We start from the raw sequence: 26,052 nt of genomic DNA, 5'->3' as shown, positions 1-26,052 counted from the left end.
GCTCCTCTTGCACAAGCTAAGGCTGCTTACTCTTGTTCTATCACTTGTCACCAGGGAGAAGAGACTGAACCCCAGCTTTTTACAACCTTCTTCTGAGTACTTGTAGAGTGCAATTAAAAGCTCCAGAGAAACATAACCCATCAACATAAAGGCTTGATTGATTTCTGTGATTAAAAAAACAGCTAAAGTTGTATCTCTGTGTACAGAAAACTAACACTGAAGTAAAGTCACTGTGGGCAGTGCTACTCTACTGGAAGAAAATAGGCCTGAAGTGCAAACCAGATAAAAGGATGTAAAATCAGGATTGTCTGGCTGCTAAGTTAGCATCAGCCTGAAGATATGTTATGACAGGAAAAATATCCTCTTGATGTCTCCTGTAAATTTGACTCAGCTGCAATTGTTTGACTAGCTCCAGTCATCATTTACAGTGTTTTTACAATACCAGCTATATCAGTGGGCTGCTGTTTAAAGGAATATTTAAAAAGTGAGTAGTAGTGATTTTATAGAAAATGGAAATGAATATGATAAACATGAGGAAGACAATTTTTTCTCATTTCTCTCAAAATTGAGAGATAGAACCTTTATGTAACAAGACAGGTGCCATCTGGGGCAGGGTTGGATGCTCCTAGGCAAAGAGCATCATTTGTAATCCCAAGAGCTCCCAACAGTTGCTGGTTTTTGTCATTTTGGGTCCAGACTGTTCTGGATGGACCTATGGCTCCCTGGGGCCAGAGCAGCAGCAACAACAGCAGGGGCTGCCCTAACCCTGGACATCCAAGGACAGGATGAAGATCAGTGAGGCCACGGCCAGGATGGACCAGGCAGCACTGCCTCCAGGCCCTGAAACAGGAACCACTTGAAGGAGCAAGAGTGCCATCCTCTGTCCTCAGACACACTCAGAGAACAGGTCTAGTGAAGCTCATATGGCTGTGCTGGCTTGTATAGGGAGCAAAGTTTCAGCAGAACCTGCAGAAGATTTTCTAGCTCTGCAGGTTGCTGCTGATGTCACTAAGTTTCTCTTTCTTACATGGAGGGTGTAGGGACATATATTGAGAAAGCAAGAAAATTACAGCCTGAAAAATATTCCAGGCTGGAGCTTTTCAGCTCTGTTCTCAGCCGATAAATTGGTCCAGCTCAAGGCTAGGGAGAATTTCTCCCAGGGTGATAATTTGGTCAAAATAAAAAGGAATTAATAACAAAATAAAACACCTGTTGTGGTGCATGACCAGGCCCTGGGAATGGGGTGTCTTCTCTCTGAACCAATCACCTCTTCTCTACTCTTGGAGTTGTGAATCATGCTGTAGAACCAAGTGTGTTTCTGAATAAATTTGTCTCTTTCTATCATGAAAGACAACCATGTAGCTGTGCATCTTATTTCTGCCACACTTAAAGGGTTAAAACCCCTTTCCACGGCTACAGTAGGGGTTTTTTTTATGTTTTGTTTTTTTGTTTTTTGGTTTTTTTTTTTTTTACTTTTATTTTAATTGTACTCCTATTTCAACAAAAACAAATATCAGTGACCCAATGTTGATCTCATAACTCCCCTGAACATCCTTGGGGTCACTAGGAATAGAGGACTTGTCAGGAGCCTGCAAGGTTGAGCCAGGGTAGGGAAAGGAATCAGAAAATAGCAGCAGAGGACCAAATAGTTACCTAGTTTCTTCTTTAAAGTTATATGATTTTTTTAAAATTGTTTTTTTTCTTTGGCATGTTTCCTCTGACTTGAGGTCTAGATGGAGAAAGCATAGAAGAAAAGAGAAAAGATGAAAATAAAGTCGACTTCCAAGACTGGAAGGGAAAGATTGCAACAGGCACTTGGAAAGAGACTGGAAATACTCTTAAGTTAAACTCTTTTTGAAATATTAGAGCGTCTTTGTCTGAAAAGATTGGCATAGAGAATGGAAATAAAATCAAAATGAAAGCCTTTGTACATGTCCTATTATTACATATATTTAGCTGCAAGACTTCAGAAATTAAATAGCCCAAAGAAAATATGCTGGTAGAGTATTTCATACAGTTTAACAGCAACAGAAAGAATCTGAATGATTCAAAAAGCTTATATAACTGTTTTGTTTTATTCATTTACATAAATCACATTTACCGTAGGTGTTTTATTCAAAATAAAGTTTTGGGAAAATAAATTGAACAGATGAACCTAGGCAAACCTGGTGATTTTTTCATGAGTAGTGTTTGATGATAAAAGCATAAAAGCATAATGTGGTATCATTTCACCAAGGCACAATATGGATCATCCATATGGAGCAGAAGTTGATAACACTGCAAAGAAGCAAAAATAAACAGAACAGATGTACTTGTAAAATCAAGTCTGCACCCACCCTGAGTACCTGTTTCTTTGTGTAGAAACTTCTTCTGCAAGTTAGTGCCACAGAGTTGCTGGAACAGGAAATCGCTCATGGATGCTGCCCTGCACACTCGGCTTTGTGGTCTGACCATTGTGGAGAACAGAGCTCTCCCAGCCCCAGCGTGGGTACCTTAGATCCTCGTGGTGCTAAGCAAGATGATAAGGGAATAATCTTATTTTCTATCGTTCCTCTGCAGCCTTCTTGAGAAAGTACAACCTGTATCAGATTCAAACCACCTTAGAGCTGAGGTGCTTCACTGGTTGAGTAGAAATACATCTCTCAAAATACAATATGGTGTGGAGTCATGAGAAAACTCCTGGGGTACCAGAAGCTCTGCTGCTTAGACTTGGTCTGATTCTTTGGAAATACCATAAGTTTTCAAACTTTTACTTTTTATATACTAGAGAAAACAAAACAGTTTCCATTCACTTGTGGAACGTTCACGTGTTTTATCATATCAGCAAACAAAAGAGCAATTGCTGGCACAACATAATTCCAGCCCTCAGTGTGTCTCCCATGCACCTAAGCAGACAGAGCAGTCCTGTCGAGTTTTCCATGTGCTGAGTAAAGATCACCAAAGCATCTGAGCAAGACTGGTTTGGCCTGCTTGGGTCTTATATTAAATCAATATTGGCTTTGTAGTTATGGAGGTTCAATCACTAATGCCTCCTAGATGACACTGAGGTTTATTCCTCCACTATTTATCAGCTCCATTACCAATAGCTGTTTACTCTTCTATATCTTTTGCTTAATAAGTAGTTGAAAATGTCTTCTTGCACTCTCTTTCTTACAAACCCATACTGCTGCTCCTTTAAAAGTTAATGTATTTATAAGCATGCTGTTCCATTAAAGCATACACCACAGTATTTGAAATAAAGTGACTGCAAGCTCTGTTGTATGTTTATAAATGCATCAGAAAGTACTTAAAATTATATGAAAAGCTCTCAGTTGTTGTTTTCTTCTTTTTAAAGCCCATCTCCTTTATTCCATCAGTAAAACAAGACAGATGTGAATCAGCAGCTCAGCAATTTGGTGGAATGAACACTTATGAAACAGAATTTTAAAAAGTGGGCACACAGGAATAGGTGCTTCATGACCTAGCAAGGCAGACCATGTGGTCAACATCTGGGAGATACCATACATGGACTCTGATTTAATAAAGTAGTCACCCATCTGCTGCTTTCTCAGAGTGAGGAGAATAAATAGCATGCCACATCCCACACACTCCAGCTGTCCCCAGCATCCAGTGCTCTGCAGTTCTTCTAAAAATAAAAAAGAAACTTTACTGTATTTCAACAAAGATTGCCAGTCAAAAAGGATAGGGAGACAGTGTGCAGGAAAGAGAGCTGGGAAAGAGAGCTGTTTAAGAGTGCCTGTAAGCACTTCAAAGTGAAGAAGAAAGTTGTCTTTTGTTTGCAAGCTCAATATGAAGGAAGTTTGTGTTGCTGCAGCAAAGAAAGCCAACAGAACACTGGCTATCATCAACTAGGGCATCTCCAGCAGAGATAAAGTTGTTATCTCACTCTACTCGATGATGTCAGACCACACCTGGAACACTGTGCTCAGTTTTGGTCCTTGTCATTAAAAAAGCTTTGTGGATGTGCTGGAGAGGGTCCAGAGGAGGGTCACAAAGACAATCAAAGGAATGGGAATGATGACATATGAGGAAAGGCTGAGAAAACTGGGTTTGCTCAGCCTCGAGAAAAAAGGTTTAGGGGAGACATTATCACCATGTCCCAGTATTTAAAGGATGGTTGCAAAGAAGATGGAGATTTCATTTTTCCAAAGAGTCACAAGGAAAAGACAAGGGATAATGGATACAAGTTACTTCTGAAGATACTCCAATTGGACACAAAAGAAAAATTTTTTCATAATGTAAACAATCATTCATTGCAATAATCTTCCCATGGAAATGGTGGATTCCCCAAAAGGAAACAATTTGAAGATTCAGCTGGACAGGGTACTGGAAACTCCTGCCTAGACCATTCTTTTGCCAAGATATATTGGACCAGATGATCCTTGTGGTCCCTTCCAATCTGGTATTCTATGATTGTGTGATTTTATGATTTTTTTTAAGATTACTTTATCTTCAAGCACTGTCATATAGCTGGCTGACATATACATAACAGGCCATTCTGTCTTTTCCAGAAAGTATTCTAGTTATTTCTCCTATATTCTTGTGTTGGTGTGTTGATATACAGTGGTATCACTATAAATGGATCACTGAATCCACGATTAATTGATTTCAGCTCAGTAATGAACACTTTGCAGCTTTACTCACCACAGATTTCCTAGCATGAATCAGTGAAACATTACTCCTAACTGTGTTGTAGTAGTGTGAGCAAGTTGTTGCATAACTTTAGAGGTGGACCCTTCTTTCCCTTAGGGAGAAGAAAGATTTGAAGCAGCAGGTCTTTCTGTGTTTCCACAGGGGAAAATTACAGGCAGATCCTTAGAAAGAATCCAGACTGGGGAGTTCAATAGAAGCATTAGATATCATAGACAAATAACCATTTTCCACTCCAACTCGGGTGGGTGAAGACTTAATTTATTTCTTTTTAATCAACCTTAAGATCCTTGAAAGTCTAGAGTATAGAAGAAAGTATTCTGTCTGGAGAAAGTCAGAAGATTAAGCAAAGTATATATTCTTATGAAATCTAGTTCTAAATCATTTACTGATTTAACTGATTTTTAGCAGAAAACAAATAAAATGAGAACAAGCATATTTCTAAAACACACTTTGGAGCTGCATTGCTTTCAGAACAAATACTGTAAAGCTGACATCACCATCTTCCTGGTGCAGCACAATGTAGTGGTCAGTGTAGCAGGATCCCTTGCTTTTCAAGACTCTACAGTCAAGCATGTAGCTGCAGCCCACAGAAATATTCATGTACTTCAGTTTGCTTAGCTCAGAGGGGAAAAGCCTAAAAAACCAACCTAGGTTCAGTCCCTGAGACCCCATCCCTGATAGCCTTGTGCTGCCATATCTGAAGATTGTTCTGTTGTGCTTTCAGTATTACTGGTGTCAGGGGGAGTTTAAATGAAATACACATTCTTTATATTTTCTAATAATAATGGAGATGCAACCCGAGTAATTTCCTTATTTTCTCCTTTACTGAAATGTGCTCTTAGATATTAATATGAAAACCTGTTTCTATACCTTTTCTGGCTTTTTCAATCTGAATCATACAAAGTGCAAAATACTGCTAGCCTACTATAGCAAACTACTGTACCAGTTTAGACCTGAAAACAACCCAGTTATGATGGCATGGTGCTATCTGGAACTGGTGAGCATCTCTGATGCTTCACTAAATACATCTTAACTGAGTCTGGACCCACAGTGTGCAAAGCCTTTGGGGCTACATAGAGAGAGAAAATGAAAAATATCACATGATGCAGGAGAGAGAAGGCACACGAACCCACTATTCAGTGATCACACGAATGTCTAAACTGTATCATTCCTTCAGAGGCTTAGCACCAAAATTTCTTCAGCAAGTTTTCCTGTAATTATCCACTTATCTATTTTTATATTTTATCCAGCAATGTGTGTGTTTTACATTAGATCATTATTAACTCAGACTAGTTTTCCAGGAAGTTTTGTCATCTAACTGCCTGTCTCATCAGTTCAGCTGCTGTAGAAACCTCCTGAGAAATGGCAAGGGTGTCACCAGCTCACACCACTGCATAACTGCAATGCAGACTCCAACACATTCAGAATGAACTCAGACATGATGGCCTATTATTTCCTAGATAAATACTTTAGCTGCTAACCTATGATGATAAGTAGGTAGTGTCTCTGAAAAACTGTATCACACGAAGCTGATAACAATCCTCTATGTTCCCTTTGCAGCTTTACTAGAGATGGAGTTCAGACTCCTAGCTGGTTTTATCTACATCCCCATGAAGCATTGCTTGGATATTTTTCCTTCATTTCCTAGAGATGATTTGGTCAAATGTAAGCAATTAATCTTAAACGCAACAGGAAGACACAAGCTAAAGCTAAGTGTATGTATTTAATTCAGTGTAAATGCAAAAAGTAGATGTCCTGGAGTTCTACATGGACTTAAATGAGAACCTAAATCAGTGGAATTCTGGAATTCTGGAAATATATCCCCCAACTCACACTCTAAAGTTATGATGATGTAATGGAAAATACGGTGGCATTATCCAAGACAACATGTAATTCCATTAAAGCATTTTACTTTAGTGGAAGCAAAACAACTGAACTTCTGACAGATGTTTAGAGGATTCTCAGCCTTGTACAAACAAGTTATTATTGGCATTTGTCTAAATGTACTCATATGTCACCCTTGAAGTGTGAACAACCTTGCTAGAATTAACAATGCTTTACTCTGAAGTACAAACATGAGGGTGCTTAAGAGGGCCAGCTTATCAATAGTCTTATTCACCTTTGAGTCTTTCTTAACAGGTCATTTATTGTTCTCCCCAGTTCTATTTAACATCAGACACATAAAAAGTATCATCTGAACTCTGTACATACCCTGTCTTCAAGGATTTCTTCTTGCAGCAAAGATATTTGCCATCTGGTGAACCTCCACACACACAAAATTATAATTAAATTGCCCCTGGTCCCTTGCATTCTGTTTGTCAGAATGTTCTCTGAAACAGACATGGAGTGTGTTATAAAGTTGGATTTTATTAAAGCAATTGGTTTTGTGCAAGGTTTTTTTGTTTTCTACATTTCTGCTAAAGAAGTTGTACTATGAACAACATTCTAGCCTGTTGTTAAGTTTACAAGACTTAAATGTTACATTTGTATAAAATTCTTTTGCAGTTATTTCATTAATTCAGGTTCTATTAATCTTATTGCTATTTCTCTTCTTTGAACCTTAGCCCTGCACAAATTCCTTGCAGAGATCCACAGAAGAGCATTACTGCTGAAAGCGGGACATTTTTGAAAGCAGTTTTCTGCCTTGAGGAAACCTGAAACTTCTTGATGAATTATCAGTACATAATTTCTTGTGGCTCTGAAATGTAAAGTAGATTAAACAATGGTACCTGATGTAGAGACCTAAGTCCTGGCTATAAATGCTGAATAAAGAGTTCATAGAAAACGATTTATTCAATTATAAGGCCCTCCATCTCTGCTCAGAGAATACAAAAGAGTAGAGAAGTATTGATTTCCCATTGTCTTTTTTTACTTTGGAGACTGATTGTGATCAGCATGAGATAACTATTTTTTACTTAATGTTTGAAATCTGACTCATGCTGGCTTTATCAGAAAAATCATAATGTATTGTTTCTCTCCTCTCTGAATGAATGCTGCTCTTATAACCCAGAGGGCATCATAATGAAACCATTTTTCTTTCTTCCAGGCAAGTAAATATAATAGCTAAGATATTTTAGATTAATTCTATGCATTTTCTTTTTGAATGCAGAGCTCTCTTGATGTGAATACGAGCTGCCTATTCTTCTGAACCGTACTGAACTTCTGCATCATTGGTAAGTCTAGGGATGCAAGATAGGGAAAAGAAAGTTCATCCCTACCACTTTTCTCACATTACCTCAAAGTAATCGTGCCTGTACAGTCTTGGTTGTAGTCTTTGCAATTATACCTTGCTTAATTTCACCTGTGTCACAGGTATGATAAGAAGGAATGAGAACTTCATTCCTCTGATTTGGTTAAGTATCACTTTCTATAAAATGGTATGATTGTCTTTATGGGTCACTGCCACAGACAGAGAAGTAGTTTCAGCAGCAAATGGAGAGATTTTTCTGCCAGGCAGACTTCTGTGTCCCAGGCTTTGCAAGGGACTAGCCCTAATATCAACAATAGTATAGTTTCTTCATTGCAACCCAAAAGATAATCTTAGGTGATAACTCCCCAAATAGTCAATTTTCAGACCTTGGTTGTGTCCATTGCACAAAAGGATGTGCTAGATGTCATCTGTATGCCAGGATTGCTATTGAGTGCATGGGTGGGCACTATCCTTGCTGAGAACACAGGGTGGCCTTTGCCAAGGTCATATTCCTCGTTCTGCACTAAACAAGAGCTTCCTCCTATTTCCACTTCCAGGCCAAGACTGCATCCTTGGGACCAACACCCACTGCATTTTTTGTTATCACATTGTTTGTTGTCACTTCTTTCGCGTGGAGTAACTTCTGGTAAGTGCAATCATTTGCATTTCCCTGAAGTGGCATTTATCCTCCTGCTCCTGCTCCTCATCCTGCTCTGAACAGACCATCAGCTTGACCCTCTCACTCTGCTTTGTCCAAATAGCATCCTTTAATGTCTGTAATGAAAATGCTTTAACCAACCCATGGCTAGGCTTCCATGGAGTTGAAACCTTGGAAGTTTGTCAAGATTCGTGGCTTATATAATATAACCATAAACATTTATTAGTAACATTAAAGGATTTTCTGGGGACTCTGCAGCAGAGACTTTGCTACCCAAAGACCCCCAGATGCTGTGAAGAACAGATTCTCAAAACAGTTCTCTGTTCTGCAGAATGGGCAAGAGCATGAGGAGCTATACACCAGTAGCTGGAATAATTTCCCTATTTCAAGGCAGACTAAAGAAGTACAGAACTGTGTATACACAGGACCTTGCCTCTTGTTCTAAGAAATGCACAAACAAAAGCTGTCCTTGTATTTTTCTCACTGCCATTAATGCATTTACCACACTAATACTGATTTAGTTGCTAGGAATTAGCAACACATTTCAGGCACATTTCAAATACTAGGAAAAAAAGATCTTCTCATACACTGAATAAACAACTTTTGCATGAATATCCTACACTTAGTTCCCTCAATACAGAAGAGCTTTATTGACTTACTGCAAGCTACATTTGAATGATTGCTTCATATATTATGATATGCAACATTACATCCTGTTTCTTTTCTATTTCTATAGCCCAAAGACTTACTGGAATCGGTGTGTCTCAGACTCATAAAAAATACATGACTTTAAAAAAAGATTATTATATAAAAATCCACCAACCTTGAGGAACTGCAGAGGTGGGGGATTTTTGTGCTGGAATTCATTTCAGTTTGCTAACATTATCCCTATGTATCTTCAGTTTGAAAGTACAATCTGGCAATTTATAATAAAGAGCCATGAAACAGCTTTCCAGAAAGGAATTTTTAAAAAACCCTATAAATTAAAAGCTCCCAGAAATCTGGATGCCTGATAGCAAGTGAGAGTAATATACTTCAGAGCTGGTGGAGAAAGAATTCAAATAATAATCTCTGGTATATAAGGACTCTGCTACTTAGTCAATAAAAGATGGGTAATCTTCTCCCCCAACCTTTGCAGTATGAACAGAAAATAACCAAAGTAAAATGTTTTACATGATGATATTGTGTGTGATTATTTAGTGAGCCAGAGAGGTGGATGAGAAGCAGCACTCCAAAAGAGGAATACTGTCAATAAAGTATTGTCAGGCTACTGAGATGGATGTTTCTTCTCAGCACCTGAGTGGAAGGGTACCAAAGAATTGGAGGGCAGAGGAAGGGCTTAGGCAAGAGCAATAATCAGAAGCAGTATTAAGGCAAAACACCGTTGCATTACAAAGTGAGATTCCTCCAACCCAAGCATTCATATTTGATATTTTGACCTAAAACTTTACAGTCAAAGAAAAAATATGTACTTCTTTTACAAATATATATACAAGTGCACCTATTCATTGCAGGCATTGGATTTAGAACATAATAAAAATCTGAAATAGCTACCCGAGAATCAGCATTCTAAAATACAATCTCTGTACTAAACTAAAATATTTCATAGGTTTTGTTTCAAGTGCAAAACTCTCATTTTTTTTTTTGTTAGGAACTGTACAGCTCTATAAGAAAGTGATCTCTAAGCCTCATAATTTATCAAAGCCTGTTCTGAACTAGTTCTAGTGAAGTGTCAAAGCTGGGTCCATACAATTAGATGTTTGTAGAGGAGGTTGATCTGTCAAATTAAGAAATGGCTCACTGCCTAATTTCTTGCATTTAAGTTTTTTCAAGAGTTTCTATAAATCTTTGAAGGAAATATGGATTGTATTTAATCTTGTATTACTCTTAAGGAATAGACATATCAAGGCAAAGCTGTGGTACAGCTATGGCTTACTGTGTCTCCAACAACCTTGATCTCTCTTTATGCTACTAAACCATTCTGTGGTGTCAGCATCTTATAAAAATCACTCTCTAAACTCAAGTTAGACCAAATTAACACAGCTGAATTAAATAATGTACAAAACAGACCTTTTCTAGAACAGTGTGATTGAATGGATGTGAGTTCAGGTGCACACACAATAACCCTCAAAAGAACCTTATGAGCCAAAAGAGATATGAGCCAAAAATATGTGAACATATCCCATAATTCCAGTTGTCTGGAGTAGGCATACTCAAAGTGCTACTGTGCAATAAAGTTACCTACTCAGAGAACAAACTTTAAGAATCATAACTTTGGGCTTGTGATACACATAGTGAGAAGGGTCACAGGTGCTTCCAGTCATTTGTTATTAAGTTTGCCTCATGTTTAAAGTTGGCTATTTCAAAGACAAGAGACCAGAATGCAGACTAGAAGTGCAGGAGGTGCTTCTGCTTTAATTGTTTGTTCCTTATAGATCAAAATGAGAAATTCCAATCTGAACATCTTGAAACTGTAGAAGGAAGATAGGTGCCTAGATGCTTAGATATGGACAGTAGCAGAACTGTAGGGGCCTTTACTGGTGTTGTAATGTTAAAAGGCTGTTAGCTTTTGGGCATATAGGAAATTTGGTAAAATGTGTGAGTTACTCTATTTGATTGAAAGGCAATATTCAAAAAGGCAGGTGAGTCCATTAGACACTTCACTCACACTACTCAAAATGTCAGTATTTTAACAACATTTTTAATTCAACTGAGAAAATGAATGAAAATCAATGAGTCATTTCTCATTAAAAATGTATTAAAAAGCTATCAAAAAAGTTTAGTAACAGGTTGTCGTGGTTTAATCTCAGCGGGAAATTAAGCCCCATGCAGCCACTCTGTCACTCCCCAGCAGTGGGATCAGGAAGGGAATCAGAAGGGTAAAAGGCAGAAAACCTGTGGGTTGACATAAAGACACTTCAGTTGGGAAAGTGAAAGCCACACACATAAGCAAAACAGCGCAAGGGATGAAATCACTGCTTCCCGAGGTCAGCCATCTCCAGGAGAGAGGAGCCCCATCACGTTACAGACAAACATCTTCCCTTTGAATGTCCTCTCCTTCCCCCTTCTTACTCCCATTGTATATACTGAGCATGATATCCTCTACTGTGGAATATCCCTCTGACCACTTTGGGTCACCTGTCCTAGCTGTGTCCTCCCAACATCCCATGCACTCACAACTTCCTCACCAGCATGGAGTACAAAACCAGGAAAAGCCTTTTCTCTGCACAAGCCTTATTCAGGAATAACAAAAGCATCACAATATTATGAACCCTGTGTTCAGCACAAATCTCAAACACAGCCACATACCAGCCACTGTGATGACAGTTCTACCCCCTTCAAATCCAGCACACAGGTGTTTCTTACTTGGTGTCTTATATTACTCAAGTCCCAAATACTTCCCCAAAACTGAATTAAGCAAAGCATAAGACCTTCAAAAGTCTAAGAAAATACATTAGCTTTATTAACATAGAAGCATTTTTATTCCATAAAATTGCTCACAAGTACACTCTCATATAGATTAAGTAGAAGAGCAAGCAAAATATTCAACCAGTATATCTGCACAAATTTGGTGTCTGTCATGAAGCCATCATTTCCTTGCCAAAAAAGCTGAACTTGCAGTCTAGCTATTCCTCCCAGGGCTGGTATATAATGAAGTACAAACTCCTTTGGGAGTTGCTTTTGCTGCTGGAATTCAAACTAGAACAAGCAGACGCTACAGCGAGATAAGGAATACTCCTGCTATGCTCCACAGCTGCATTGTGTGTCTGCAGTGTGCAATGTGAAATAGTCTTTGGCCTCCCAAGCACGGGCATTGAGCCAACAGAGCTCTTGCATGCATCCTTGTGCCTTTGCAGTCTAAAGAATGTGGTTATGTGCTTCGCTGAAGAAATGGAACCTTGAGGGAATGGAACCGATTATGGGCAGCTGCAGGTAAGGAGCAGGGAGGAAAGTGTGTTGCAGTCATTTAATCTGCATAGCCCTTAAAATAGAGCAAGTACACAAACGGGTTGGAAATTTCAACATACCATGCTGAAAACCTCTGAACATGAGCTTTACTCTTGTCCATATTTAGCTATGTATCTGCAATGATTCTGACAGCTCAAAGTTTAATTTTTGTTCATACAGCAACAACTGTAAAAGGAAGATACCTCACATTTCCATCTCGGGAAAGCAAATGTTATAAGAACTGTAGCAGCAAACATAAGCCATAAACTGAAGCAATTAAAAAAAATACCAAACAGTTGTTGCTTTTCTTTATGTCTCTGAATTTTAATAAAGTTTGATTGGAATTTTATTTATGTTATTTACATATTTTCCATTTCTCTTTTATAGAATCCTTTGAAATATTTTATATTGATGAAGGAAGTTACAGTCAGAGAATTCTATTTCAGGTTGTTTCAGAGCTATCCCTAACAGTAAGGAAGTGATATAGAGTAGACTTACTTAAAAATATCAAACTTGTTTGTACTAAAGAGTACCTGCATTAAACACCAAAATGTTTTCTATAATGAAATCAACTTTCTAAAACACCTGTTGGAGTGCCTTTATCTTGGAATCAGCACCCATGGAGGTGTAGGGTTAGGGTTAGGGAAGCCTATACCAATAACAGTATTAGCTTACCTAGTTTCTACCTACAAAGCAAAAACCTAGTTTCTACCTACATTGCAATATACATAATTCGAGTAGTCATTTATAAGCTACTGATTATTACAAACAAACAAAAAAAACCCCAAAATAAAACAACAACAAAAAAAAATGACAGGGAGAGTTAGGTATGTAAAGGAATGTAGGAACATAGTTGCATGTAATACCTTACCAGTGAGACAGCAGTAATACACTTCAAATATAATCATGCTTCTATCAGAAGTCAAGGTCTTCAGAGAAGTGTTTTCTAAGATAAAAAATATATTAGACAATATTCCATTACAAGTATAAACAGCAATTTTTTGGTTCTCTTATAACACAGTCTTACCATTCTGTAACTGTAATCTAATCATTGGTGTTGCAATATTTATCCCTTTTAAAAAGCTTATTATTTCTGCAAAATATACAGAGCTAATGAATCAAGTTCTGACCAAGTGGCAAAGAGGAATTTAAGTAAGTCAGTTTTGGACTGAATTAAGTGATAGAGAATGTAAATATTAGACAGTGATTTTAAAGAGAAATCAGGCCAAGAGAAGTTTGTGAAGAACGAAGAGATAGGGAATATCCTAAATTAAAAATGGAAGAAAAATAAATATAAGAAGATCTTAAAAAAAAAAATAAAAGGACGTGAAAATAGAAGTCATACTTTTGAGATTCACAAGGAGTATCTATTTTTTTAAGTTCATTCTGAAGCAACTTATAATTACAACTCCTTTTAATAAAAACAGTTGAGGACTAACATTAGAAATTAGATGTTTTTCAAACCACTCAGGAAGGCATCCCTATAAAATAAAAGAATAAAAATTTTTATTTAGTGGAGAGTGTCTTCAACTGAGAAGTGATTTAAAGAGAAAACTGGACAATAAAATATCCAAACAAATCTTTTAAGACATACAGTAAATTCAAAACAATATTGAAATATAAAGACATGAGAATATTAGATTGCAAATTATATAGAGGATGGTAGAGAACACTGCTGCTAAATTTCATCTTTGTTCAGCTCTATATCTGAGAAAATAGCATGGCAGCCATGAAAACTGTGTGTGAGGAAAAATCCTTAAGTGAATCAAATTCACCTGATTAATGGACCTAAATTTTGACAATGCCTTATGTGTCTTGAGTATTTCCTGCAGCACTTGCTTTATTTATCCGTGGAAAAAATTACTCACTTTTAAAGACCTTCAGTGATAGAACCAGAGAGATCAAGCTTTTAAACATCTAAATTAGACAGCAGGATTTCTTTCTGGAAGCCTTAGATTACCCAAATTTTTTTACTAGGAAAAAAATTGGCCAAATATTTATGAAAAAATGCTTTGTGAAGCATTTGAATTTATACATAAATCAGACCAGGATTTCACTTTAGATTTAGGTTACACTGGTAAAAAATTCTGGTGTTATTAGACTTCTTAAACCTATTTATATGCACAGTTGAGACAGAATTACACCAGAGTGTTTGACCATAAACAAGTGACAGAGGTGGGAGATACAGTATAATCCAAAACCAGAGCAGTATTTAACAGAGAAGTAGAATAGTTTCCTCAGTTCATGTAGTTGTAACTTCTGGAGATAAGATGTTTTTAATAAGCAAATGTTGATTTGTGGGGTCCAAATGCAGCCTTAAACAAGTACGTTGCAAATCAAGTAAACAGTAAATAATGGCTACGTATTTGCACCCCAACCAACTATCTGGTAACATTTTTTTTTTCAGGAGACACCAACATGTAACATTTTGCAAGTGTATTCAAAGGTATATATACTCATGAAGGTGATTTTATCAAAGAAATTGGACTGTCAAGGTATGTTAGTTTCTCAGTAAGCTCACCATGCCAAGCTTCCAAGCAGAATTTTTAATGAAAGCAGCAGGAGGAAGTGCTTCTTTTTGTCAATCCTTCCTTTTCACTCTGAACTTTAAAATTCCTTAGTGGAACTAGAACACTAGAAAAAAATCATGATATTCCTTAAAATGCTTTAAGCTATCAATAAACCATCAGAACATGAGTAGGCTGCTGATTACATAATCAAATTTGCAATGTATGCATTAAATCTGTTTTTAAAAAGCCCTGTTCACTGACAAATTGTAACTAACTTTTTTTTTTCCAAACATGTAAAACGAAGAATTATATTAGGAACCCAGTTAAGTTTCTACTCTGTAACACAGTAATACAGTAGTTAACTAAAGTAATATAGTGTTTCAAAAGTATCAGTATTTTTAGTAGATATTACACAAAAAACATATCTGGAGAGTGAAGTAATTTAGGGTAAAATATATTCTGATAACTAGTGCATGGCAAAGCTAACAAACAATGTTAAGCCTTTTATGTGATACATCACACAGTATCCATATGGCGAGGCATAACTATGTTAGTGATTCCAAATAAGATTGAACTGATTACTACAGCCACGTTAGATTTCTTTCTTCACACATTTTCCTAGCCATTGTTCTTGTGTTCTAAGAATACAATGGTGTAACCTGCTGGATCAGGTGCTCTCGGTCTACTGCTCCCAAAAGAATAGAATTTATATTCTTAATTAGATTATTTCAGGATCAGGATGCCCTAAAGTCTTGAGATGGAAAACAGAGACGAAAATAAAACAAAGGTAGAATTACATATAATTTTAAAAAAAGACAGAGTAAGGGCAAAGACCATCTTCTGATACTTAGGGAGAGGCTGGGTTATGGTATGCCAAGATGAGCAGATAAAGTAACCGTGAGGACTGGATCAAAGGAGGAGACTTTATTGAACAAGGGTCTTAAACAGAAGTCTAAGGTAGCTTTGAAAAATAACAGAAGAGATTTTGGACTCTGCAGATTGAAGGTTGCAAATTGTTCTGAGTCTGTTTTGGTACAGAATTCCCGTTTCCCTAGGAGTTCCACACAAAGAACAGAATGGCTCTCTGGGCTCAAATATAGTCTTGCTCAATTTATTGTCTATGAACAAGCATTTGTGTGAAGACCCTCAAAGTCTGTAATCTAAGAAAAAACAAACACACTTTTACTGCAGCAGCTTAGAATTTTTTCAAACATACTTTGTGCAATTCAAGTTGAAAATTTTAAGATGAGGCAGATGTAACTTAGTTCATTTCCCTTAAAAAGAACGCTAAAAGTAAAATATATTGCTTAAGCAGCAGGCACCTTTTCCTTTTCAAGCTGCTTCTTATGCCTCAAGCAGGGTGCTTATAGTCTGAGCATTTTTATTATAACAAAAAAAAAAAAAAAATACATTCCGGAACAATGCCAGGGACTCCAGCAGCTGTGAGTTGAAACTAAATATCACATGGGTGGGATCGCCATAGTAACTAACTCAAATACATCAGATACACTAGAAAGGAGTCCACTCTTCAGTTTGTCTTTCACCTGAAGTTCAAATTGTGATCACTTTCTCTGTTAAAGCTTACTAAGGAATATTAATAATAATCTGATATTATTATTAATATATTATCCAATAATATAATAATCTCTCTGTTTATAAACATTTAATATTCCAGAGATATAAATTATATTGTAACAATTAAGAAGAGAAAAGTTGGTGTCTGAAAATAAAGAGTTACAAAAAAGTATCACGAGGTCCCTGCTTCACTTCAGACCAGGGTTAAGTTCCTCTTCTGTCTGCAGAAGGAAATACACTCTTTGTGGTTTCTGATAGTCAAGGTGAAAAAAACAAACCAGGTCCTGGGAAAGAAATGAAATCATAGATGGGGAAGACAGCAGCTCTGGACCTTCTCCTGAGACAATCTTTGGAGCACGTTGTCTCTGTGAGCACCAGCTGGCAATGATGTCCTCAGCCAAGCTGGGGACCCCCCTCCCCAGTGCTCTCCTGTTTCAGCCCCCCAGGGCCATTAGTCCCTGTTCTGGCACTGCTGCAGCAGCACTGGTCTCCACCCCATCTCTGCCACATCTTATTTTGCCAAACTTCATCATTTGCCATGGGGGGGGCTGTTGATGGACCAACCTGTGCCCCACGAGTGAGGACATGGCCACTTCAGGGACACCCTCAAGCCTGGCTCCCCAGCTCTGGGGAATTTGCTGGTCCATACTCTTCTGGGAAGACTCTTTTCCAGAGAAGGTGAACAGCAGAGTGTATCACCATGTTCAGCAAAGGAATTAACAATAATTCAGTGAAGAAATGGAAGGTGGTTTGCAATGCAGGGTTTTTACTTGGTTTAATTTTGTTCAATGTTTTCACTAACAATCTGGTGAATGCAATAAAAGGTGTGATTATTAAAAATTTACTGGGGCTACCTAGGGGGAAGAACTATATGTTGGTTGGAAAACAGCATTATCAATGAAAAGGGTCATAACTGCATTTTACTAAAATTGGGATACAATTCATTACAAAAAAGTCAAATTATCTGTGCTTAAGTAAAAACTACCTGATGAAGGAAAGGATGTGGAACATCAGTCCCTTGGAAAATAATCTAAAGGCAAGGAAAGGCAAGGGTGAAAGCTGCATTGAACCACATCCAGGTATAATGTTACTCAGAAGAAAGTAATCATCACACTGGAGTACACCGGGCAAGACACAAGAATGAACATTTTCTGTTTCATCTGGCAGAGTAGAAGACTTGAGCTGAGGTGTGGCTACAACCCAGACAGTCTAAAGGAGAGTAATGCAAATGACCAGAGGTTTAGAAAACATAATCTATGAGGAATGTTTTAAAGAGTAAAAATTTCTTCCTCCGTAGAAGACTTGAGGGAGATCATGACAAAAAAAACCCCTTTGAGTATGAAAGTCTGTTGCAAAAAAGCGAGAAGGTATTCTGTGTCTGTAGGATAAATTGTGACAAGAAACAATGAAGCTGAAAATTTAAACTGTGAAAAGTTAAGAAAAACAGAGTGCTGAGTATTTTGTTTTGAGTCTCTATGCCACTGAGGTCTTTAGAAATATGCTAGACAGCCATCTGTCAGCAATGATAACATGTATAGTTAATCTTGTCTTCTGGGATGGACTATCTCTTAGAGACCCTTCCAACAGTTTTTTAACATAGTTATTGCCAAATCCCAGCAGATCTTTAATGGGAACATTGGCAAGATAGTATGCACTGCAGTATGTGTAGAAGAAATACACAACATCTAGAAATATGGTCTACTGAATTTTCAGATTAATTGTGTAGGACTCTCTGCACTTAGCTGTTGTTGCTGCTAAACTTTGTGGGGAAAAAAAGACTCAGCACGGTATTGGTTTACAATAGTAACTTATACAAATTACTAGTACAAGGTTTTCTGGAGAAACAGAAATTCAAGGACATTCGAAGGACAAAGAATGTCAAATAAATGTTTGTTACTCCTACAAACCACATGACAGAATTTATTTGGAAGTATCAAAGACAACTTCAGTGATACACTGTGAAATCTAAAGACAGGTTCATAGCTACTCTATGCTGAATACAGCATTTCTGGGATGAAGTGGGTTGTCGTTTGGGTTTGATTTGAACAGCAAAGAAAGAAAGATTTGTGGAAGGAGCAGTATTAGAAAATAAAATAAACTTTAGAAAAGGTAAAGCACACAACACAGGGAAGCTGAGTGTCAGTTTTTTGAAGAGAACTGGCCACTGAGACGTCTCTTTTCTTTTTATGTCAAAGACAAGAAGGAAAATGTCTAAGATTAGGTTCTTGTTTCTGCTCTTCTTCTGGTCCTCTGATGAAAGATTCATTAAGTTCTGCAAAACAAAACTAGTCATTTTTGTTTGTTTGTTTTTCGTTGTTTTTTTGGGGGCAGGGGAAAGAGTGTAGATAATACAGAAGTGAAACTGGTTTTGGTCTATACATGACGACTAAATTGCACCCTATTGTAGATAAGGTCAAGGGAAGATTTCAATTTGAGAAGGCCAGTGTGAGTCCCGTACCAGCAAAATGTTTTAGAGGACTATTTCAACCACATTTGGCAAAGTGAGGTGATGTCAAAATGTAAAATAGTGTAGCAATTTATCTAAAAGAAGATTTAAGTAAATTCTAATAGGCTTTGGTGCCACACTGAAGGACAAATTGACAAGTTACTGTTTAAGAGGTATTGGACAATTCACACAGATTTCTGCATCAAAAACTAAAATTCACTCCACGACTTACAAAATTACTTTGAAGGCATTGGTTCCATCAGAAAGCACAGCTACAACAGCAGTGCACAATTGTGATGGTGCTTAATAAGTGGCAGAACTGTTGAAAACTCACATACATGTTGGTCAGTGCAGCTAAAGCAGCAATGTCTTAAGGGATGGGATGGGACACTGGGCAGCAGTTATTCAGTGTGTCAAGAGTAAGACCAAATGACATAGCCTATAAGATTCAGGCATAAAGAGTGCAGAAGGAAGTAGCTGGGTTAAAAAAAAGACAAAAGCAGCAGCCCATGTGTATGGTAAATCTCATTGGAATCAGCAAAGCGGCACAGAGCCAACAGCAGGACAAGAAATGCTCTGGATACGTGCATCTGATCTGGACAGGTTGTGATTCCAGATGGCCAAGAGACAAATCACATCCAGTTTCAACATTTTAAATGTTTAATTTTATTAAAAAGTCCTAACGGAGCTTTTCTGAGCAGGAAATGGCACGATCACTGCTATGAGCTGCTCCAGGTGGGAAAGAGTGCATTATTGTCATTTTTATTTTGAGTGAAGTCCTCCTGGTGTGGAGCAGCTGCATGGTCCCTAGGCATCCTGAAAGGTGGCACTCCAACAGGATGTCTGGAAGCACGGCTGGCGTGTCCCAGAAGGGGCTGCTCAAACCAGTCCTGCACAGACGGCTGGGAAAGTGCGAGTTCCCCTGTTGGTCACTAGCGTTCAGAGTGCCAGCTTGGACGCCAGTCTGTCAGGATTTAAACTGCCTTCACAAACGGCATGAACTTTATACATGAGAGGAGTAGGCAGCCTACGAGGGACCCAGCAGGGATGCTTTCCAAAATGATCTAAGGCATTGGAAAAAAAAAATAAAAGTAAAAAAGATTTTTATTGCTAACGTGAAGTACAGTTTGAAAAATACAAAATATAAAAACTTCGTCACTGGACAAGTTTTCTAAACGCAACTTCCTAGCATTCACATGAGGCATGACCCAGAGTGTACTAGATATTTAAATTAGTATCATGATCCTAAAAATCCTTAGGAATTTCTTAAAGGGAAAAAGTTATTGAGAAAAACTTACTTGGACTTTGTTTCTGTTACCTCCCTAAACTCTCTAATCATGTTCTTCTTCCTGCTAATTAAAGGCCAATATACTGCAGCTTAATAACTGTCCACGATTCACTGAGAAAGAGAATGAGCTGTCTTATTCTACATAAAATCATGCATGAACCTCCATCCCATCATCATTTATTTTTGGAAGCAGGCTTGACAGCTGCTCTTCTGGACCTTGCTGGCAGCATTTCATATCTTGCCCCTCTGTGCATTGCACCTTGGACAACACCAGCACAGAGGATGCAGAGCACAGGACATCAGGGCAAAAAAAGGCTAAGGGTCCAAACTATTAAACCTCACCAACTGGCCGTGTCTGCCCGAGGAGATTTCTAGAATTATCTTTAATTAGTGGTAACAATTCTGTTGTCAGAAAGAAGAGATGGAGATGAGATTTGAAGCCCCTAGCCCCAGATGTGCTTTGCAGCTGCTGGCAGGTAGACCACAAAATGCTTTTTTCAAAAGCCAATAGCTTCCTCTGAAAGGGCTTTGCCTTCTCTCTTCATGAAACATAGAAAATAGCTTGGGAGTTTTAAGGCAGCAGGGAATACAGGCTTCAGCTTTCTTGTAGGGGTTTGCTTTGGTGATTTCATCAGTCTCTGATTTAAGCAGAAGGTGATGTCAGGAGATTGTTAGGTCTCAGGAGGAGCATTGTTCTTACATAAAAGCACAGTATCTCTGTGTCTTCCTCTGTGACATAACAATACAGATCTCTTTTTATCTAAGCTAGTCTGTGGTAGTTCATTAAATAAAGCCAAACTATCCACACCACAGCTTAGAATATTCACTGCCAATGCTGCATAAATATAAACTCACAGGACTGCTTTGAGTACATGGGCCAACCATTCAGTCATATCTGCTAAACAGATGTGAAGTAGCAACTGTGATTTGCCTGCATCCCCTCAGTTAAACATAAGCCACAAATGTCTTACTAGAAGCTCTTTTGCAACAAGTTGACCTCTAAATTAGCTTGTAGATCCATTAGACCCAAAGCTTTGTTTATATTAGAACTGCCAGAGAGGTTGTAATTTGCTGTTCTTTTTAGTTATGAATACCATGGATTGCAAGACGAAGTGGAACAACACTGAACAATAAATGAAATTAGGGAACAGTTAACATCGATCCGTTCATGTCTGTTGCCAAGGGCATGGTGAGCCTAATTTTAAATTCTATTGAACAAATTAATGTGTAATTTCCTTATCATGAACAGTGCCTGATCAGAAGAAGCTTCAAGAGGTAAGGAGTGCTAATGGAACTTGAAATTGGATCCTAGCCATGGCAGTGAGCCTGGAGCTGTGCATCACCATTAATGGATGGTCTGTAAGTACAGTGTGAAGAGATAGCACATTGGTCATAGACATTTCTTCATGCTGGATTTTCTTTATCAACATTTCTTGTCTTTAGAGCACTTCTGCCTTCTTTCAAGATTTTTTTTTTAAATGCCATCAGGATGTTTTATTTTCTTTACCCGTTTCTTCTATTCCCTTGCACTCTTCTTCCTTTGTTGTTTTTTTTTTAAGGTACCAAAAATAAACTTGAAGAATTTTAGGAATCAGCTGTGTCAACTTCTGTAGCAGCAGAAAACACAACTGCAATTTTTGTGTGACCAGACAAGTATGTGTTCAGGCATGCACACAAACCTACCCAACTGCTGAACTATCTTATTGTGGCTTATTTGTGATTTAGTGAATAAAATAGAGCAAAGAGATGAAAAGGGAAGATGCTATTAATTAGCACTTCTTGGTACAAAAGAATTTTTTTTTAAATCTATGGGACAGAAGGATAATTATACCAGAAATGGACCTGCACTTCACCTGTACTTCAACTGCATGTTGTTATTTTTGTAGAGTCTATTTGGTTGAGCTGTGTTTTGTGACTGAAAATTATTTTTATTCTACTGGTAATCTAAAGGGTTTTAAAACTTCATATGGAAGTTGGACTTTTCATAAACCCTTCAAAAGAGTAAATTCCACGTAACACAATTTCTTCAAAGAAATAATAAACAGGAATGACTCTACATTTTTTTAAAATCAACCTTGTTTTACAAACACATTTTCACAATATCACCATAAATGCTTTTCCTACTAAAAAAAGAGCAATTTTCTTCTGGTTCTGGAGATCTTTGTTTCTTTCTTTCTTTAGTAAGGGCAAAATGCCTTTGCAAATTTCTCAACAGAAGCTTAGAAAAGGCAGAAGTTTCAGCTCCAATAGAATACAAACAGAATTATTTAATATCCTTGATACACAAACCCACCTAACAAGAGCAAACTGGGAGGAAAATTGGCAATTTTGACAGAAGCTGTTTCAGAATTCGCTCACATAAATCCCTATCAGCAGTATATAGCACAGGGCAGAACTGCAGAATGAAGGAAAAACAAGAGGAGAGGGAATTCCCAAATGTAAATGTTGAGGGCTGAGGAGGGAAAGAGTAGTAAGGCACAGAAATGGCTTTGATGCACAATGCAATGATTTCCTTTGATATCCCTTGTGTGTAGGTTTGCCCTGATTGTATTGTAGAACTTGTTCAAGTATCAATACATCTATTTTGTATTGAGAAGATGACCCTATCAGCCAAGCATGATTCACAGTTCTTATTGAGAAATCAGTTTTTGACTTTTCCAGAGAAGGTAGCTTTTGTGATAACATTTTGCTGTGGTGTTATTTTACAAATGCTACATATAATATACAATAGACTAAATATCTTCTTTACCACTGGTAAATGCTCACTGCCATCCATCAGTATCAAAGGTGTTTTATGTATGTTCATAACTGAGCAGCTGAGCAATATTCTTTTTTACTAATTCACAATAACCATCCTTTTTGATATATTCTTTAAATATAGCCCAGAGACGTATATTGCATTTAAATAGCATGTGAGATCTGTTCCATGCAAAAAGGAAAAGTATAAAAATGATCATTCAGCTAAAAGCAGTCTTGAAAATTTTATTATCTGCTCTTATTCCTGATCAAAATTATGCCTTCTCAATTATTTTATCCTCTACAAGTTTAATTTTTCATTGGCTATTGTTTCCAGTAATTATTCCTTCAGCTTACTCTCAAAAATCTTTTTTTTTTTTTTTTTTTTTTTAATACCTCAACGTCCAGTTTTACCAAGAGTTTTGCTTCCTTAATAAACTATTCATTTCCATATATTCTCTCTATATTCTATGCTGGTTGTTTTCAATGAATAAAAATTACATTTCTGGTGATGCATATTTTGGTTGATTACAGATTAATACCCTTTGGTTCGAGTGAAAGAATCCAAAATGATACAGGAGAAACCCCCCCCTTATAGCTAATATGGGAAGATGATGTTTTGTTCAAAGCAAATATCTCATAGTTGGAGAAACTGAAAACCCCTGAGGCAGAAGAGCTTAGTTCTGCATGGAACAAAATATTTGAGGGACTGGAAAGTACACGAAAACTTTGTGTAGACATTTGCTATGTATCAAGGTTTATATTCCTGGTTTCCTAGAATTCCTGAAATAATCTATCTCTAGTTTTCAATAAACAGCTCCCAAGTTCACTTAAAAAAATTTGTCTTCACAGGATCAGAGAATATGCCGAGTTGGAAGGGACCTATAGGGATTATCAAGTCCAGCTCCTGGCCATGCAAAAGGTCACGCTAAGAGTCACCAGAGAGCATTGTCCAAATGCTTCATTAAGTCTGTTAAGCTGGTGTCCAAACGCTCCTTGAACTCCCTGGGGAGCCTGTACCAGAGCCCAACCACCCTCTGGGTGAAGAACCTTTCTCTAATATCCAACTTAAACCCCTCCTGACACAACTCCAGGCCATTCCCTCAGGTCCTGTCCGTGTCCCCACAGAGCAGAGATCAGTGTCTGTCCCTCTCTTCCCCTCCCAAGGAAGTTGTACCTGCAGTGAGGTCTCCCCTCAGTCTCCTCCAGGCTGAACAGACCAAGTGTCCTCAGCCACTCCTCACACGGCTTCCCCTCAGGGCCCTTCCCCATCTTTGTTGCCCTCCCTTGGACACTCTGCAATCGTTTAAAGCCTTTCTTACATTGTGGCACCCAAAACTGCCCCAGCACTGGAGGTGAGGCTGTCCCAGAGCAGAGCAGAGCAGGACAATCCCTGCCTTGCCTGGCTGGTGATGCTGTGCCTGATGTCCCCAGGACAGGGTTGGCTCTCCTGGCTGCCAGGGCACTGCTGGCTCGTGTTCAACTTGTCACTGACCAGGACCCTCACCTCCCTTTCCATGGCACTGCTTTTCAGAATCTCATTCCCCATTCTGTCCATATGTCCAGGGTTGCCCCATCCCAGGTGTAGAATCAAATTCACTTTCCCTTGTTGAACTTCTTCTGCTTGGTGATTGCCCAGCTCCCTAATTTTTCCAAGTCTCTCTGCAGGGCATCCCTGCCTTTGAGGGAGTCAACAGTTCCTCCCAGTTTTGTATTATCTGCAAACTTCCTTGGAATCCCTTCTAGTCCTGTGTCCAGGTCATTTATGAAATTGTTGAAGAGCACAGGGCTGAGGATGGAGCCCTGTGGAACCCCATTGGTGACAGGTGACCAGTCTGATGTCACCCCATTCACTAAAATCCTTTGTGACTGACCCATGGGCCAGTCGCTCACCCATCCCATGATGGGTTTATCCAGCTGTGTGCTGGACATTTTGTCCACAGGATGCTGTGAGAGACAGTACCAACAGCTTCGCTGAAATCCAGAAACATTACATGAACTGGCTTCCCTTGATCAGCTAGGTCAGTTACTTTGCCATAAAACAAAATCAGAACTTTCCTCTCATGAAGCTATGCTGGCTGTGACCAGTTATGTTAACTGGATAAGGGAAACATTAAAGTCTTAATGAAACCTAGAACAAGGTTAGAACCCAGAAAAAACTCAAACTTACTGGGAGCAATCAAGTCAGAATACTAAAGAGGGAAAAATAATTTGGGCTAATGAACAGGTTTTTTTCTACCTTTCCTGCCAAACTAAAAGCAAGTTAATATTTTACAACTGACACAAACACAGCAATTATAAATGTTCTCCCTGCATAAAAATTCAAATTGAAATTGATTATGGATTCCTGAATTTCTTCTAACAACTTTGCACACAACATTTCACAACAGTTTGGGAAAAAATTAAATACAAATGTATCATTCTTTGCTCCACTAATCCTTAGAAAAAAGCAGGTGGGCAAAATTTCATAGACTTGCTACATGTATTTTTGGAATTTAGCAGTGCACAAATTTGTTATTTCTCTCCACCATAGCTGCCTTTGCTATTTTGTTGGAATTATGAGATGCCCTGATGAACTTGTCAACTTTGCTTGAACAAACGTTCATGTAGAACATGTTTATTTATCACAGGGCCACTAATCACAGGTAACAGCTTCTATATTTAATCTCACTGAAATGTTAATACTCAGAATAAAACATTCCCCAGTCCATGCTTAGGAAACTCTACAAAGCAAAGCTATTACTCAGCATCTGTCACAAGTTTAGTGGTTAATTTAAAACAAAAGGAAAAAAAAGCAGTTTGTGTATGACTGATCAGTTTGGAACCAATGACTTGCCACCTGTCCTGTACCAACATGTCTCAATAATTTAAACCACCTTAATTTCACATTCAGACTATTAAAAAAAATAAATAAGGAGAGTTATTTAAGGTCTGGTTCCTCATAGGAACAGCATTATAAAGATCTGAAGTGTCCACAAATTACTAGCTCAAATTTTCCATACAATGGAAACAATTAAGTACTAATAGTAGGATGTACAGATGCCACAA

General features: G+C 38.0%; 1 long non-coding RNA gene across 1 annotated transcript in view; it reads left to right on the top strand.

The window, feature by feature from the left end:
• The window catches only part of LOC148224500 (uncharacterized), a 106,317-nt gene that overhangs the window by 54,894 nt on the left and 25,371 nt on the right, over positions 1 to 26,052 (top strand). Inside the window, exons 7-9 of the long non-coding RNA XR_015802725.1 lie at positions 7,763 to 7,826; positions 8,401 to 8,489; positions 21,518 to 21,627. This is a non-coding gene — a long non-coding RNA (uncharacterized LOC148224500). The remainder of the gene's footprint in view (positions 1 to 7,762; positions 7,827 to 8,400; positions 8,490 to 21,517; positions 21,628 to 26,052) is intronic.

This window comes from Sturnus vulgaris, chromosome 3 (assembly GCF_052056855.1).
Source record: "Sturnus vulgaris isolate bStuVul1 chromosome 3, bStuVul1.hap1, whole genome shotgun sequence".
Taxonomy (NCBI): Eukaryota; Metazoa; Chordata; class Aves; order Passeriformes; family Sturnidae; genus Sturnus; species Sturnus vulgaris.
The sequence above is the reverse complement of the archived record's forward strand: the minus strand, read 5'-3'. Positions and strand labels throughout refer to the sequence as shown.